Below are 18,516 nucleotides of genomic sequence, written 5' to 3'. Positions count from 1 at the left end.
ATACTGCCGCTAGGAGACTAGTAAGCAGCAATGGCTGACAATGGAAGACTGACGACACAGACACAGCAACGATCGGCAATTGTGTTACTTTTTCATGAAACGAAAAGCCTTGTTGTGACTCAGAGGCGTTTTCGACAACAGTTTAACACACGATGGGTCCCTTGCAAGAAGACCATCCACAGGTTGTACGATAAATTTGTACAGGATGTGGTGGTGGTTAGTGTTTAACGTCCCGTCGACAACGAGTTCATTAGAGACGGAGCGCAAGCTCGGATTAGGGAAGGATTGGGAAGGAAATCGGCCGTGCCCTTTCAAAGGAACCATCCCGGCATTTGCCTGAAACGATTTAGGGAAATCACGGAAAACCTAAATCAGGATGGCTGGAGACGGGATTGAACCGTCGTCCTCCCGAATGCGAGTCCAGTGTGCTAACCACTGCACCACCTCGCTCGGTATTTGTACAGGAGGGAACAGTATTGGAAGCGAAGCGACCTCGGTCTAAGCCTGTTTGTTCGCCGAAGAATATTGAAGCGGTACGAGTTGCTGTACAGAGAAGTCCCGGGAAATCGTGTAGAAAGGCAGCAGTGCAACTGGGAATACCCAGACGCTCCGTTCAACGCATTCTTAAAAGTGACCTCCATATGTACCCATACAAGATGACCCGTGCACAGAAGCTCACTGAAGAACACTAGCAGCAGAGACTACTGTTTGATCAGTGGGCGGAGGATAGGGAAGAAACTCTCAACAACGTTTCGTTCTCAGACGAGGTGCATTTTCATTTAGACGGTGTGGTTAACAAATAAAATTTCCCCCTTTGGCCCACTGAAAACCCACAAGTGTTTTTTATCAACGACGACATTATGCTCCGAGGATTACAGCGTGGGCAGCAATTTCCAGTCACGGACTTATTGTACCCTTTTTCTTTGAAGAAACTGTAAACAGCGAGCGTTATTTGAGCATGCTTCGCAATAGCTTCATTACACCGCTTCTTGCTACTGCCTTGCCCTTCAACACGCAGTGGTTCAAGCAATATGGGGCACTGTGTTGGAGTTTTTACACGAGGATTTTGACATGCGGATCATTTCTCTCAGGTTTCTAGGTCGCTTTAATGACGGACAAAATTGGCCCCCCAATAGTCCAGACCTCAATCCACGTGACTTTTTTTCTTTGGGGGGACCTAAAGGAAAAAAAGCTTGCAGGGAAATTATGGAAGACATGTGCCGTAAGGTAATCACTAACTTCAGTGTTCGTTTGAAGGAAGTTAGGAAACAAAATGGTGGACATATTGAATATGTGCTGAGTTAAAATAAATCTCCATGGATGGCTCTTCATTGTAGTATACGTTCATTTCAGATTATATTGACAATAAAGTTTATGTGATTCTTGAGTTTCTCCCGGCGTATTTGATAATCAAAATATCCACGGGTGTACTGCCGGTCTATAGTGTCCAACGGGCACAATATTTCGGCGATCAAACATGTCGCCATCATCAGATGAACTGACGGACTGAGCTCCTGTGAACGCGCCGACACGGAGATCCGTACGCTATGGCTGCTCAGGGGGAGGTAGGCACTGCATTTATTCCATACACAGGCGCACTCTCGGGGAAAATCGCCCGCATTCTGAAGAAACACCGGGTCGGAACTGTGTTTTGTCCTCCGAATAAAACTCGTGCACTGGTGGGGAGCGTCAAAGATGACCTCGGTTTGAGGAAGGCCGGCGTGTACCAGATTCCGTGTCAATGTGGCAAGTCGTATATTGGTCAGACGATGCGTACCGTCGAGGATCGATGCCGTGAACACCAGAGGCACACTCGACTGATGTATCCGAGCAAGTCGGCGGTCGTTGAACATTGTCTGTCGGAAAATCACGCTATGGAGTATGACCGCACGAGGATTCTGGCACAGACGTCGAGATACTGGGACAGCGTTGTTAGAGAGGCCATCGAAATTCGCACCAATGACGACCTCATAAACTGTGACTGTGGCTATAATCTTAGCAAGGCTTGGGAACCAGCGATTGGGTTAATCAAGAGTAAATCGAGCAAACGCATAGTTGTGACGACCACGGCTGACAGAGCCATCAGACCGACGTCATCTCAGACGCCGTCGCAATCTGTTCCACCGCGCTAAAGTGGCGCGGGGCGCGGACGGCGGAGGGAGCGCGCCGCGGGCGGAGGGTATTTAAATCGGCCGCCGCCGCGACCGAACCCAGTTCCCCCGGAGCAGCCATAGAGTACGGATCTCCGTGCCGCCGCGTTCACAGGAGCTCAGTCCGTCAGTTCACCTGATGATGGAGACATGTTTGATCGCCGAAATATTGTGCCCGTTGGACACTATAGACCGGCAGTACACCCGTGGATATTTTGATTAATAAAGTTTATATTCAAAAACAAAATGGTAACACATTTCGTGCACTACCCTGTATACGTGAGTTCTGAAGTGGGAAAACCAAACTCGTTTGTGTGTATGTGGAGAAGGTCTGATTCGCAGAAACACAAAATATGACATGCTGGGGGTCAGACATGCCTGTTTCTGAACCCCAGCACTAAAGGCCTCCGAGATTGGTTAACTATATTACAACTGAGTGGGGAAGGGAGATTGTTGCATTCTTAGAATGGATTTGACTAGAAGGCACTCAAACGATCACGGTTATTGTTGATCAAAATCATACAGAAGGATCACCCTCATAAAATATAGTAAAAATTCTGCTTATTGCAGAGGGTGCTCTGTAGAAATTACTTCCATCCGAGATTCTACAGGGAACACTTCTACCGGGAGAGAGACCTTGGTTCCAGGTTCTCAGGAAGAGCAGACTTTGGTGCAGACCATATGACTTAGAATTTTTCAGTTATTAAAGCCACCACTTGTGGGCAAGGGTAATGTTAAGTATGGTGAGCAACTGGAGTGTTCGTAAAGCGAGTCATCGAACTTAAGCGAAGATTTCCGAATTGCAGTAGGTCTTTCACATTTTAATTCAGGTACATTTATTAGTGGATTCTGTCTGTAATTCTTTTTTTTCGTCCCCGATTAACATTCGGCAATCACTGTGTGGCTTTCGCGAACTTACTTGTTTCCTCAAATGTTGTGTTGACTTTAATGGTTTCCACTCAGATTCATTTTCTCTTCTTTGCCAACGTCCTAACATTGTAATTCAGTTATAACTTGTGTTAATGCTCGACCCACGAAACAGTTTTCTGTTTTTGTGCACTTGTGTTTAATTTGAAGTCTACTGCCAATTGTAATTGTCAGTAGGCTGTTTAGGTTTTTATATTGGTAATGCCACGTAGCGCTCTGTATGAAAATCATTGGCTGTGCTGTGTGCAGTCTGTGGCTGGTTAGCATTGTTGTAATATTCTCTATTGTAGTGGGCAGTTGGATGTTAACAGCGCGCAGCGTTGCGCAGTTGGTGGTAAGCCGCCAGCAGTGGTGGATGTGGGGAGAGAGATAGGGGAATTTTGAGAGCGGATGATCTGGTCGTGTGGCCATCAGAGACAGTAAATTTGTAAGACTGGATGTCATGAACTTATATATATATATATATATATATATATATATATATATATATATATATATATATATATATATATATATATAGGTAAATATATTGCTTGTTCTCTATCAAAATCTTTCATTTGCTAACTATGCCTTCAGCAGTTAGTGCCTTCAGTAGTTTGAATCTTTTATTTAGCTGGCAGTAGTGGCACTCGCTCGCTGTATTGCAGTAGTTCGAGTAACGAAGATTTTTGTGAGGTAAGTGATTTGTGAAACGTATAGGTTAATGTTAGTCAGGGCCATTCTCTTGCAGGGATTATTGAAAGTCAGATTGCGTTGTGCTCAAAATATTGGCTGTCAGTTTAGTGTTGATCAGAATAGGTAAAGAGCGAAATGTCTGAGTACGTTCAGTTCAGCTCAGCTGTTTGAAAATCAAATAATTTAAGAGGTTTATCAGCACAGTAATTCATTAATTTTTCTAAGGGGACGTTTCATAATAAATGGGGTTTATAGGGACCATTGTTTCGTTGAGTAGTTTGATGACCCCCATATTGATATCATCTTGTGAGACACAGCATCCAAGTTCCTCATATGCTAGGACCGCTTATGTTCAATAAATTCGTTTCATTAAGTTACCCGTTGCGCAGCACCCGTCGTCCTCTCGTCTAGTCTGGACGTCGCACTACCACTTCATTTGTCGGAAATAGTGCGACCTCCAGGAAACGCAGAGCACAGCAGATCGTTAGTAATTACTTATTTACATAAAAATTTGTGACGTAAACTGTTTGATAATCTAAAAATGGCAAAAATGTATCGTTATATGTCCCCTTAGAGAAAGAAAATGGCGAAACGCGTCTGGGAAATACAAATTAAGTTGCAGCAAGAAAAGGCGATTTTATTTACAAAACAAGTATTTCTTTGTTTGCTGCAGAGGATGGCCACGCAAACAAACTTGTCACCCGTAATTAAATTCACGTGACCGTATGGAGAGTGATTTGATTGTCGGTAAGGTCACCTGGTACATACCTTTCTGACACCGACAACACAAAATTATAAATCTGTCCTCGTCAGTCAGTTCAGCGCAGTTTGCAGGATCCATTTCATATGGCCCTACTGTTTCAGGCAGATGTCGATATTAATTCAAGCCTATGAGTATCGCACTTGAGCTCATACACTGTTTTATTTGAAAGTCGATTTTCCTAACACAATTCTCTCTATCCTCATAGATCAGGCAGGTGGAAATCAGTTCCATATTAGTGACGAAAATAGCGTAATATCTGAAATTCTTGAAATGAATGCTGTTCGTGGTACGTACGACAGCTTTGAATAAGTGATAGAAACTTTGAATTTGCGAGGTTTTATCACTCTGATGTAGTATTATTTGATTACTGCAATGAAAAACACATGTTCTTGCTAGACATCTTCCTAACATTCTTTATACCTCCAAACATTCTTTATAGCTTAAATATGACGCTGTTATTTTATACATAATTTTCAACTAGAACCTTTTAAAAGGAAGTGGGCAATGAAAATGGTAATTATTGATAATTTTATGATCTTCCCCAGCATAGATAATCCTGTCTAGAAATATACCCTGCGATAGTGGTATAGTCCATATGTAACTGTGTACAGTTCACATATGGTCGGAAACAAGGGCTTCGCAATTTATTGATATATTTAACACTTCGGCAGAGTTTTATTCGACACAGTTAATTACACAATTGAGTTTCTTGAAATATATTTGTTTCGAGGACGTACGGTATCGATTCTGCACAGAGTCAGTCATTTCCATCTCTTGAACTGAGTACACGAATCTACTGAGACATTCTTAGATGAAAAGTAGGTATCTTCCATCACTATGTTTCAGCTGTTTCCTTTAATAACTGAAACTATTTTGTACAACATAGTTTGCAGGTTCACTTTTTAAGAAAGTTTTACTTCTTCTTGCTTAGGAGCTCTGTAGCTTAAGACTAAAAGTTTCTGCGTCTCAGTCTTTAGTGCTTGTTGCTACTGATCCCATGAATCAACGAATCTGAGCCAATAATTCGAATACAGATTAACAAGCTGTGGTGGAGGATGCAGCAATGAATAACCCATTGTAGAGGGTATCTCTGTTTCTGCCTCAACTGTTGTTGGTATAGAATTCCACGGCGCTATAAAAACATCTCTCCTCAGTTTACATCATTATTTCATAATATCAGACTGTCATGTATATACAGACACATCAAAAAAAGTTTTGCATCACCTTCGTTTCGAGAGTTCCGGAACCTGAACAGAAAATTGGAATAGAGACCAACATAAACATCACTTCCGCCCTTTTTACTGCTCATGAAAACCACACATTGCATGTTGTACCATCGTAGAGGGAGACCTTCAGAGGTGGTGGTCCAGATTGTTGTACACACCAGTACCTCTAAAGCCCAGTAGCACGTCCTCTTGCATTGATGCATGCATGTATTTGTTGTGGCATGCTGTCCGCAAGTTCATCAAGGAAATGTTAGTCCAGATTGTCCCACTCCTAAACCGCTATTCGGCGTAAATATCTCAGAGTGGTTAGCGGGTCACGTCGTCCATAAACAGCCCTTTTCAAAGGCATGATCGATAGGGTTCATGTCTGGAGGACATGCTGTCACTCGTCGAGAGATGTCGTTATGCTGAAGGAAGTCATTCACAAGATGTGCACGATGGGGGCGCGAATTGTCGTCCATGAAGACGAATGCCTCGCCAATATCCTGCCGATATGGCTGCATTATCGGTCTTAGGATGACTTTCACGTATCGTTCAACATGGCGGCGTTGCTGTCAGAGTTCCTTAGAGCCATAATACGTAGGTAGCCGTCATCCACTGCAGTAGTAGCCCTCGGGCGTCCTGAGCGAGGCATGTCATCGACAGCTCCTGTCTCTCTGTATCTCCTTGGTTCACTCCGAGACTCCTTGGTTCACTCCGAGACGCCTGGACACTTCCCTTGTTGAGAGCCCTTCGTGGCACAAAGTAACAGTGCGGACGTGATCGAACCGCGGTATTGACTGTCTAGGCATGGTTGAACTACAGACAACACAAGCCGTGTACCTCCTTCCTGGTGGAATGACTGGAACTGATCGGCTGTCGGACCCCCTCCGCCTAATAGGTGCTGCTCATGCGTGTGTAAGAGCACAAGAGCACATGGACATCCTAACTTTTGACACCTTGTGGATCGTTTTGGTTATTTTTCTATGAATGCCGTAAAACGTAACGTAGATGCAGTAATTTGAAATACACGGTACTAAATTTACTCCACCATGCTACACTGCTACACCTTTAGACGTCGTGAAACTTGACATCAGGGTCGTGATCACATCTTCAGTTGTGCACATTTTAAAGAGCTTTTGCGCATGCGCAACTAGCGTGACCAGATTGCCTGACTTTTCAGATACATACAGATTTGATAAACAACGTTCATGGTTCACGCCCTGCACAGATAGCCCTTACCACTCTACTACAAGTTTACCTCAATGTCACCAGGTGGCAGCACGCTGCAGCATACTTGTATCCCTATTCACTTGTCATGAAACCCGATTGACGGCAGCACACTCCTCAGATATGCCGAATCACTTACTATGTTGTAAAATTAGTTTGGATATCAGCATATGTTATACTTATACTGACAGAAAAACCTATTCTGTTGGTTTCTGAATGAGTTGTAGTAATTAAGTTTTTAAATTTATGTTAGGGCAATCCAGCTAGAGTGCTGAGAACCGTAAAACACATCGTCTTCGATTGTGAGACGGTAGCATTTATTCATGTTGATCTTATGGTGAGTCAGGTTTATCTGTGCTGTAGGCTCACACTGTATAAAAAAACATTCACAGAAAGCTGTCTCACTGGTTCGTATGATATTCACTTAAATTTGGGATCGATGACGGTGTGCTTTTGGTTCTTATGGTTCTCGGCGCCTTATTTGTATTCATGTCAAGTGGCCATGCTGGCAGAAATTAATACCTGAATTTAATCATTTCCACAAACGGCAGTTTGTTTGGAGTTCGTTGATTACGGTGCTGGAATAGGCTTTTCGAGTGCAGTGCCACCATGAACTCTGTTGTATCTGTTTTAAGTGTTAACAGAAAAGAAAATTACCTGGATAAGTTACTGGCATAGGAACTAAGGAATCTCAAACGAGAGCCGTTGACTCAGAAAATGACGAAATCAAACAAGTGCGCGTACAATCGAACATGCAACAAAAAATTATATAATAAGCTAAGTTGTTGTGTACGTGCAACATAAGAATGTTCTAGAAGTTAACGCGTGGAGTATAACATATGTTATGGATCTTGTACATTAGTCACAAAAGAAAGAACTCCCCTTACACAGAAATACTGAATGGGGAGTAGTGAAAGCTCAAACATTACTTAGTTCTTGCCCTAAACTGTACTTAATTATGGACAAAAAAAAAACAACAAAATTCCACAAAAACTAGTACTTCATTTTTAAGACAAGTTATGCAAATTATTATTATTACTGTTATTATTATTGGCAATTGCTGTAGTTGTATAAACGTGTTGGTAAGCATAACTGTTATACAGCTGATGCTGTTCATTGCACATTCTCAAATCTATCTGAATCTAAAAGTTTGTGAACACCCAGAATGGGTGCCACTGGAAATTAGTAAGATTATTTAGTAGTTAGATATGAGAATCTCTGACATTAACTTTAACAATAATTGTACCCTTATTTCTAACCAGGAATTAATTTAGACTGGCTGGCTTTATCAGTATAATAGAGGCTGATTATGGTATGTGACAGTTTTGACGAAACTATCCAGAGCATCGAGTGTAACAACAAGTTTACTCCTACCAGCTACAATTTGTTTATTTTCACAATGCACTTTGCAGGTTTAAATCTACGTCTTCAGGCGAATTTATGTTGTTTAAAACGCCATGTGAGTGGTGTCTTAAGTCTTTTGGGTAACCTGTGTCACTGTCTAGTAAAAGGCAACAAAATGAAACAGTTTGTGGTATATGGTATGTAGCTTTACGGTGGTGTTTGGTAGAAATTATGAACGAAAATATAAAAGCAAAAAATATCTCCTGTTGTCACAGGGTCCTACTTCTCTAGTGAAGCAACACTCCCTTGATCATATTTTATAACCCGACAAGAGAAGGAGCCTGTGATCACTGGAAGTATTTTTACTTTCACATTTATATTTTCGTTCATCCTATCGGTCAAAGACTTTCACAAAACTATGAGCCATGTACTGAAATAGTATTTTTCTGTGTTCTCTTCCACTAGACAGTGCCCCAGATTATTCCATAGTCATAACACAACAAACACACGCCGTTTTAATTCACATAAATCCACTTGATGGTGGAGATTCAAAACATCTGAAACGTGTCGTGGAAATAAATAAATTGTATCTTAAAAGTAACAGTAAAGCCTCACTAAAAATGTTCACATTTAAAGATAACGAGAATATTCTAGACTGGTCAAATGTCCTTTTTTGTGTAAGGTGTAACTATAGAAACCAGGAAAAATATGACTAGCAAATGCCACACTCCAATCATGCAAAGTAAGTAAAATAACTTTGTAACTATAACATTAAGCAGAACATAGGAATTCAACAAGATAAACAAGTCATTGTGTGATAAGGAAACTTCGAAACTCAGAATTTGTATTTAAGAAAGTTAATCCAAAATTTTCTGACATACAATCTATAGTTTACATAAAAATTACAGTAAAGAAGGCATTTTTACTGACGACCCTTTACCCATAACGGAGAGCAACGCCTGCTATTATGCCACAGGTTCAGGAATTGGATCCACTTTCTATCTTGGTTTATGCACACAAGGTTCAAAAATGGTTCAAATGGCTCTGAGCACTATGGGAGTTAACATCTGTGGTAATCAGTCCCCTAGAACTTAGAACTACTAAAACCTAACTAACCTAAGGACATCACACACATCCATGCACGAGGCAGGATTCGAACCTGCGACCGTAGCAATCGCGCGGTTCCGGACTGAGCGGCACACAAGGTGCATCATTTCTGTCTAGATGTCAAAATATCTTGTAATCTTCACAGTCCACAGGAGAACAGCTCAGGCCAAATGCGCATTAATATCAGTGACTAAAATGCTGCCACTGTTAACATTCTTCTAGGTACGGTAGCTGTGTTATGAGTGAAACGGAGGACAACTCCATTTGAAAAAAAAAGAGATCTGCCTAAATTTAAATAATGGGAAGAATAAAATGCGAGTAGAATTAAAATAGAATATCACATCAACCGCCCCATGAATCATTGATCTTGCCGTTGGTGGGGAGGCTTCCGTGCCTCAACGATACAGATAGCCCTACCGTAGGTGCAACCACAACAGAGGGGTATCTGTTGAGAGGCCAGACAAACGTGTCGTTCCTGAAGAGGGCCAGCAGCCTTTTCAGTAGCTGCAGGGGCAACGGTCTGGATGACTGACTGATCTGGCCTTGTAACACTAACCAATGCGGCCTTGCTGTGCTGGTACTGAGAACGGCTGAAAGCAAGGGGAAACTACAGCCGTAATGTTTCCCGAGGGCATGGAGCTTTACTGTATCCTCTTGGGTAAAATATTCCGGAGGTAAAATAGTCCCCCCATTCGGATCTCTGGGCGGGAACTACTCAAGAGGACCTCGTTATCAGGAGACAGAAAACCGGCGTTCTACGGATCGGAGCGTGGAATGTCAGATTCCTTAATCGGGCAGTTAGGTTAGAAAATTAAAAAAGTGAAATGGATAGGTTAAAGTTAGATATAGTGGGAATTAGCGAAATTCGGTGGCAGGAGGAACAAGACGTCTGGTTAGGTGAATACAGGGTTACAAATACCAAATCAAATAGGGGTAATGCAGGAGTAGGTTCAATAATAATAAAAAAAATAGGAGTGAGGGTAAGCTACTACAAACCGCATAGTGAACGCCTTATTGTGGCCAAGATAGACACGAAGCCCACGCCTACTACAGTAGTACAAGTTTATATGCCAAATAGCTCTGCAGATGACGAAGAAATTGAAGAAATGTATGTTGAGGTAAAACAAATTCTTCAGATAGTGAAGGGAGACGAAAATTTAATACTCATGGGTGACCGGAATTCGATAGTAGGAAAACAAAGAGAAGGAAACGTAGTAGATGAATATGGATTGGGGGTAACAAATGAAAGAGGAAGCCGTCTGGTAGAATTTTGCACAGAGCATAACTTAATCATAGCTAACACTTGGTTCAAGAATCATAAAAGAAGGTTGTATACATTGAAGAAGCCTGGAGACACTGACAGGTTTCAGACAGATTATATAACGGTAAGACAGTAATTTAGGAACTAGGTTTTAAATTGTAAGACATTTCTAGGGGGCAGATGTGGACTCTGACCACAATCTATTGGTTATGAAATGTAGATTGAAACTGAAGAAACCACAAAAAGGTGGGAATTTGAGGAGATGGGACCTGGATAAATTGAAAGAACCAGAAGTTGTAGAGACCTTCACGGAGAGCATTAGGGAACGATTGACAAGAAATAAATACAGTAGAAGAAGAAAGGGTAACTTTGAGAGATGAAATAGTGACGGTTCCAGAGGACCAAGTAGGTAAAAAGGGTAAAAAGACGAGGGCTGTTAGAAATCCTTGGGTAACAGAAGAAATATTGAATTGATGAAACGAGAAAATATAAAAATGCAGTAAATGAAGCAGGCAAAAAGGAATATAAACATCTCAAAAATAAGATCGATAGGAAGTGCAAAATGGCTAAGCAGGGATCAGTAGAGGACATTTGTAAGGATGTAGAGGCATATATCACTAGGGGTAAGATAGATACTGCCCACAGCAAATTAAAGAAACCTTTGGAGAAAAGAGAGCCACTTTTATGAATATCAAGAGCTCAGATGAAAACCCAGTTCTAAGTAAAGAAGGGATGCATAAAGGTGGAAGGAGTATATAGAGGGTCTATACAAGGGTGATTTACTTGAACATAATACTATGGAAATAGAGGAGGACGTAGATGAAGATGAAATGGGAGACATGATATTGCGTGAAGAGTTTGACAGAGCACTGAAAGACTTAAGTGAAAACAAAGGCCAGGGGGTAGACAACATTCGATTAGAGCCACTGATAGCCTTGGGAGAGCCATCCCTGGCAAAATTCTACCATCTGGTGAACGAAATGTATAAGACAGGCGAAATCCCCTCAGACTTCAAGGAGAATATAATTATTCCAATCCCAAAAAATCAGGTGTAGAAAGATGTGAAAATTACCGAACTATCAGAGTAATAAGTCACGGATGCAAAATACTAACACGAATTCTTTACAGACGGATGGAAAAACTGGTAGAAGCCGACTTCGGGGAAGATCAGGTTGGATTCCGTAGAAATGTTGAAACACGTGAGGCAATACTGCCCCTAGGACTTACCTTAGAGAATAGATTAATGAAAGGCAAGCCTACGTTTCTAGCATTTGCAGACTTAGAGAAAGCTTTTGACAATGTTGATTGGAATTCTGTCTTTGAAATTCTGAAGGTAGGTGCGTCGAATTCAGGGCGCGAAGGTGTATTTACAATTTGTACAGAAATCAGATAGCTGTTACAAGAATGGAGGGTTCTGAAAGGGAAGCAGTGGTTGTGAAGGGAGTGAGGCAGAGTTGTAGCCTCTCCCCAAAGGTATTCAATCTGTATATTGGGCAAGCAATAAAAGAAACAAAAGAAAAATTTGGAGTAGGTATTATAATGAATGGAGAAGAAATAAAAACGTTGAGGTTCGCCGATGACATTGTAATTCTGTCAGTGACAGCAAAGGACTTGGAAGAGAAGTTGAACGGAATGGACAGTGTCGTGAAATGAGGATATAATATGAACATCAACAAAAGCAAAACGAGGATAATGGAATGTAGTCGAGTTAACTCGGGTGATGCTGAGGGTATTAGATTAGGAAATGAGACACTTAAAGTAGTAAAGGAGTTTTGCTATTTGGGGAGCAAAAAACTGATGATGGTCGAAGTAGGGAAGATATAAAATGTAGACTGGTAATGGCAAGGAAAGCGTTTCTGAAGAAGAGAACTTTGTTAACATCGAGTACAGATATAAGCGTCAGGATGCCGTTTCTGAAAGTATGTGTATGGAGTGTAGCCATGTATGGAAGTGAAACGTGGACGATAAATATTTTGGACAAGAAGAGAATAGAAGCTTTCGAAATGTCGTGCTACAGAAGAATGCTGAATGTTATATGGGTATATCACGTGACTAATGAGGAGGTATTGAATAGAATTAGGAAGGAGTTTGTGGCTCAAGTTGACTAGAAGAAGGGATCGGTTGGTAGGACATGTTCTGAGGCATCAAGGGCAGCGTGGAGGGTAAAAATCGGATAGGGAGACCAAGAGATGAATACACTAAGCAGGTTCAGAAGGATGTACTGATAGATGAAGCAGCTTGCACAGGATAGAGTAGCATGGAGAGCTGCATAAAACCAGTCTCAAGACTGAAGACCACAACAACACCTCACATCAAAACAGCTTCAAATAAGATACGAAGTAATCAGAGACAGAACGAATGTGCAAAATTCAAATAATGATTTTATCCAAGAGAAACAACTATAATGGGGAGAGAATGTCAAAAGCACTCAAGAAAAAAAGGCTGGCATTATATATCTTGGACTCGACATCAAACGAAGAATAAAAAAGCGACAAACGCCTAATACTCTGACTTAGTCGTTAATGAGGGAGAAGAATGTTTCTGAAGAGTCGTACAGGCATAGAGAAGTGTAGAAAAATGGAACGTAATCCCGATTATCATATTCTTTGTTCCGCTGGGCGCATGTACGTGGCTCGTTGCTCACAAGATAAATCAGAAACTCTCTGTCAAATTTCTGTATCGTTATGTGCCGTCGGTTTGAAATATCGAACAGGAAACTAAGATATTTGGTCCGTCAATTCGGTGGTCCGTAATCATGAGCGGTCGGTTCTCGTGTGTTTTTCGCCATTGTAGGCACTTCCATCGTAATCTTGCTGTCTGCTTTCTTTCCGATGTCGTCCGATAGTCTCACGAAGCCGGGTCGGGAGAGTTATGGGTCCAATGTAAGTGTAGTCTGAGGTACAATAAAATTGACACCTATCACACTTCGAAAGGGGAGACATTTCGTAGCGTCAGTTTTCATAACTGCCTCTTTCTGAACAGTGGGCTTGTGACGAAATACACAAATAATAAAAATAATAAAAAAAGTTTTGCATTACCCTGGTTCCCAGAACCCCTGAAGATAGAAGTTGACTATGGATATTGTATCAAAGACACAGTCCCTTTGACTGTTCAGAGATGTCACTAAACCTGCCCAAGGATGTAGACAACCACGCATGAGCAGCACCTATTAGACGGAGGGGGTCCGACAGCCGATCAGTTCCACTCATTCCACCAGGAAGGAGGTACGCGGCTCCTGTTGTCTGTAGTTCAACCATGCCTAGGCGGTCGCATTGTTACTTTGTGCCAGGAAGGGCTCTCAACAAGGAAGGTGTCCACGCGTCTCGAAATGAACCAAAGCGATGTTGTTCCGACATGGAGAAGATACAGACAGACAGTAACTGTCGATGATATGTGACTCGCTCAGACCGCCAAAGGGCTACTACCGCAGTCGATGACCGCTACCTTCGGAGGAACCCTGACAGCAACGCCACCATGTTCAATAAATCCTTCCGTGCAGCAACAGGACATCGTGTTACGACTCAAACTGTATGCAATAGACTGCATGATTCGTAACTTCACTCCCGACGCCCATGGCGAGGTCTATTTTTGCAACCACGACACCATGCAGCGCAGTAGAGATGGGCCCAACAGCATGCTGAATGGACCACTAAGAATTGGCATCAAGTTCTCTTCACCGACGTGTGTCGCATATGCCTTCAACCAGACAATCGTCGGAGACATGATTGGAGGCAACCCTGTCAGGCTGAACGCCTTCGACACACTGTCCAGCAAGTGCAGAAAGGTGGAGGTTCCCTGCTGTTTTGGGGTGGCATTATTTGGAGCCGACGTACGCTCCTGGTGGTCACTGAAGGCGCCGTAACGGCTGCATGATACGTGAATGCCATCCTCTGACCGATAGTGCAACCATATTGACGGCATATTGGCGAGGCTTTCGTCTCTCAAGAAATGGTTCAAATGGCTCTGAACACTATGGGACTTAACTGCTGAGGTCATTAGTCCCCTAGAACTTAGAACTACTTCAACTTAACTAACCTAAGGACATCACACACATCCATGCGCGAGGCAGGATATAACCTGCGACCATAATGACATCGCGGTTCCGGACTGTAGCGCCTAGAACCGCTCGGCCACTCCAGATAGAATTCGTCTCTATGGACGACAATTAGCTCCCCCATCGTGCACATCTTGTGAATGACTTCCTTCAGGATAGCAACATTCCTCGTCTGGAGTGTCCAGCATGTTCTCCAGACATGAATCCAATCGAATACCCCTGGGACAGATTGCAAAGGGCTGTTCATGGACGACGTGACCCCGCAACCGCTCTGAGGGATCCACGCCAAATCGGTGTTGAGGAGTGGGAAATCTGGACAGTGTCTTGATGAACTTGTGGTCAGTATGCGACGACGAATACAGGTATGCATCGATGCAAGAGGACGAGCTACTGGGTATTAGAGGTACCGGTGTGTACAGGTGTCTGGACCACCATCTCTGAAGGTCTCGCTGTATGGTCCTCCGCAGCTGCGCCTGGTTCATGCACCAATGTTGACTATCTGTTGATCGATGCCGAAGGTAGCTGGACGTCCACTGATTGGCGACAGATGTTTTTTTCAAGTGAATCAGACTGATGGCCCTTGGCGTTTACGGTCCTGCAACTATCGTCTGTAGGGTCCAGGCTGGAGGAAGGGGCGCTTCAGTCTAGGGAATGTTTCAGTGGCATTACGTGGGTTACCTCGTCATTCTGGAAGGCGCAGCGAATCAAGAAAAGTACACATCTGTCCTTGTTGACCATTTTCACCTCTACATGCAGTTGGTATTTCCTCGCCCTGGTGGCGTCTACCAGGAGGACAATGCACTGTGTCACACAATCGCAGTTCACATGCGTGGTTTGAAGAGCACCAGGATGATTTTACTGTGCTCCCATGGCCACCAAATTCTTCAGATTTAAACACTATGGGGATTCTATGGGATCACCTCGATCGGACTGTTTGCACCATAGATCCTCAGCCGAGTAATCTAGTGGAGATGCCTACAGCTCCGGAGTCGGAATGGCTCTACGTTTCTGTCGGTGTCCTCCAGAAGGCCATTACCCTTCGAGGTATATCAACAACACCTGTCGGCAGCTGAGGGTTTCAATAAATTATCATTTGTTCTAGAGAAGCTGCACGGTCATATAGTAAAGGCTACCCAGCCATTGACCTTCGTCTGTGCGAATGCGCACAAGTTGCCCGAACTCTTACAGGAATCGTCACCTTAGTGTGCGCGAGCAATGAGCGGATGGGCAAATAGCTATTAGGTATATTACGTACGTAGATTCTGGACAGTTGGGAATGTGGATCTCATGGAAAGAGTGCAAGGGATAAGTCCCTGCAGTAGCGCTATTCATCTGTGTCAGATAGATGCGAGTGTCTGCCATGTAAGAAGGAGATCCCGGGTTCGAGTCCCGGTCGGGGAGCACATTTTCAGCTGTCTCCATCGAGGTATATAAATAACACCTGTCAGCAGCTGAGGGTTTCAATTAATTATCATTTAGGTCATTAATTGTTTTCCTACGCGTCTCCCATCGGTCCGCGCTGCAAACGATGGTTATTCAGGCTTTTCGCAGAGCATGTCCAGACGTATTTTTCTCAGATGAATTAACCTCACGAACCATTAGATACAATCGGAATTGTTGCACACTGGTAAACTCACACTAGTTGAAGCTCAACATCAGCGACCTCATTGTGCAATAATTGATTACAAACTTGCGTGACCTTGTTGTTCTGTGACATTCTGAATGGACGCAGTCTTTCTCTGGGATGAAATGAATTACTATTATTACTTGAAGATCTCGGGTTCCTTGAACTCTGAATTACGTGCGTTCAGAACGATGCTTGTCGAGCACATTATTTATGAACAGAACGGGATGTGTTAGACAGCTCTTAAAGTGATCGCTGGATTGTAAGATATGTTGCTATCTATGGCAACCTGGATACCCAGATATCAACTCATATACGCCCAAAACTTTTGTAGCGCAGAGTTTTATGGCCTTTATGCATTTCATTTATTAGTGACCACAGACAAGAGCTGTAACAGTAATTTCCGGCCGATGTGGACGAGCGGTTCTAGACGCTTCAGTCACAAACGCGCGACCGCTGCGGTCGCAGGTTCGAATCCAGCCTCGGGCATGGATGTGTGTGATGTCCTTAGGTTAATTAGGTTTAAGTAGTTCTAAGTTCTAGGGGACTTATGACCTCAGATGAGTCCCATAGAGGTCAGAGCCATTTGAACCATTTGTAACAGTAATTCGTAGTTGTGTTTCTGAAAGAAGTTTTTTTTAGTGGGTCGATGATGTCCCCATTGGCACATAAAATCATATATTACTTTGGAACATGAATAATCAAAGTAAAACTCATTTTACGGCAGTCAGCTTTCATTACTATGAATATGATAACCAGTCTTGTCAGTTATGAACTTTGCCATGTAAATTTACGTTACATTGCCGCGTATTTTGACAGTTTTATTTTTACAAAGCGCACATCTTTTTACGACCTATTTAACACGTTACAGCACCATTCGTCTCCAGCATATGGGGTGCATGATTTCCATGCGTCACAGCGCCACCGTCCAGTTCCAGCTATGGTCATCAGTTGCCGTGATCAGTCATCGTGATTCATAGTCTGAAACACCTGACCAGTAGCAGTGCACTTGTCGACATGTCAACATGAGCTTGGAGAGAAGACGGTGGGCATTATTGGTGAAGCTCTATTATCAAAACAACAGTAATGGTGCAGCTGCTCTTGGAAAATATCGCCGGCTAAAAGGATTACTGAAGGATCCTCTTTCTCCATGTGCTGTGCGGAGCATGATGAAGACGTTCGAATGAAATGGAGAACTGGGCGTCGCTCTGAGAAGAGTCTGACGTCCCGTTGCACCACAGATGGTTGATGACATCGCTGTTGCTATTGCAGACAACGCAGCGCGCAATTCCCGATCGTCAGGCAGTACGCGTGCTGTGCTACGACAGTTGGACATCCAGTGTTCCTCTGTACGAAGAGTGCTTCGAACCATTCTCAGATGGTATCTGTACAAGATCCGTATCGTACAGCAGCTTGCACCACAGGACTCACAACGACGTGTTGACTTCTCTCTCCACTTTCTCGCGAGGATTACAGTTGACGAGGGCTGTTCATGGACCACCCTATGGACAGGCGAAGCTAATTTTTCTCTGAGGGGTGAGGTGAACACACAGAAAAACTGCCGAGTGTGGGAATCTTCACCTCTAGTCACTGTACATGAAGTTCCTCTCTATAGCGAACGTGTCACCCTATTGTGAGGCTTCACGGCTACATTCATCATTGGCCCATTCTTTTTTGAACAGATTGGCGCTCAGTGACCGAAGACGTGCTGTGTGACTGTCTGCGTTACTGCGATATTCTTCGCCAGTCCGTCATACCCGCCCTACGAAATAAATCTGGAAACGATCGAATTATTTTCAGGACACTGATGTGTGCCATATTGAGCCCCTTTTGTAACAGTAATGGTACCGGGGTGTAATGGTATGATGTACTGTAGCAGCACATTAAAACTGTTTCAACTGAATTTATTCTGCATCATTTGTCTTCCCCATGACCCTGACATTAATGCTAACAAGTTTGGTCCTCATACGGTAATTAGTTTCTGTGTTGTAATGTGTTAAACAGGGAAAGTTTAATTCTAACCACTTGTTATGTTGACCTCGTCGTGATACAGCAAGGTCATTATGGACCCTCTGGGCATATACGGGATAAATTTCTTTCTGTCTCTGGGAATTCTTAACGGATAATGACTACTCAGAGGACACGTATTACACAAAGACAGTGGCGAGGAAATACT

General features: G+C 43.0%; 1 non-coding gene across 1 annotated transcript; it reads right to left on the bottom strand.

The window, feature by feature from the left end:
- Window positions 1-377: 377 nt before the first annotated feature.
- Window positions 378-450, bottom strand: Trnaa-cgc (transfer RNA alanine (anticodon CGC)). The gene has a single exon. It is a non-coding gene; the product is annotated as a tRNA-Ala (tRNA).
- Window positions 451-18,516: the final 18,066 nt, after the last annotated feature.

This window comes from Schistocerca gregaria, chromosome 5 (genome assembly GCF_023897955.1).
Source record: "Schistocerca gregaria isolate iqSchGreg1 chromosome 5, iqSchGreg1.2, whole genome shotgun sequence".
In the NCBI taxonomy this organism is placed as follows: domain Eukaryota; kingdom Metazoa; phylum Arthropoda; class Insecta; order Orthoptera; family Acrididae; genus Schistocerca; species Schistocerca gregaria.
The sequence above is the reverse complement of the archived record's forward strand: the minus strand, read 5'-3'. Positions and strand labels throughout refer to the sequence as shown.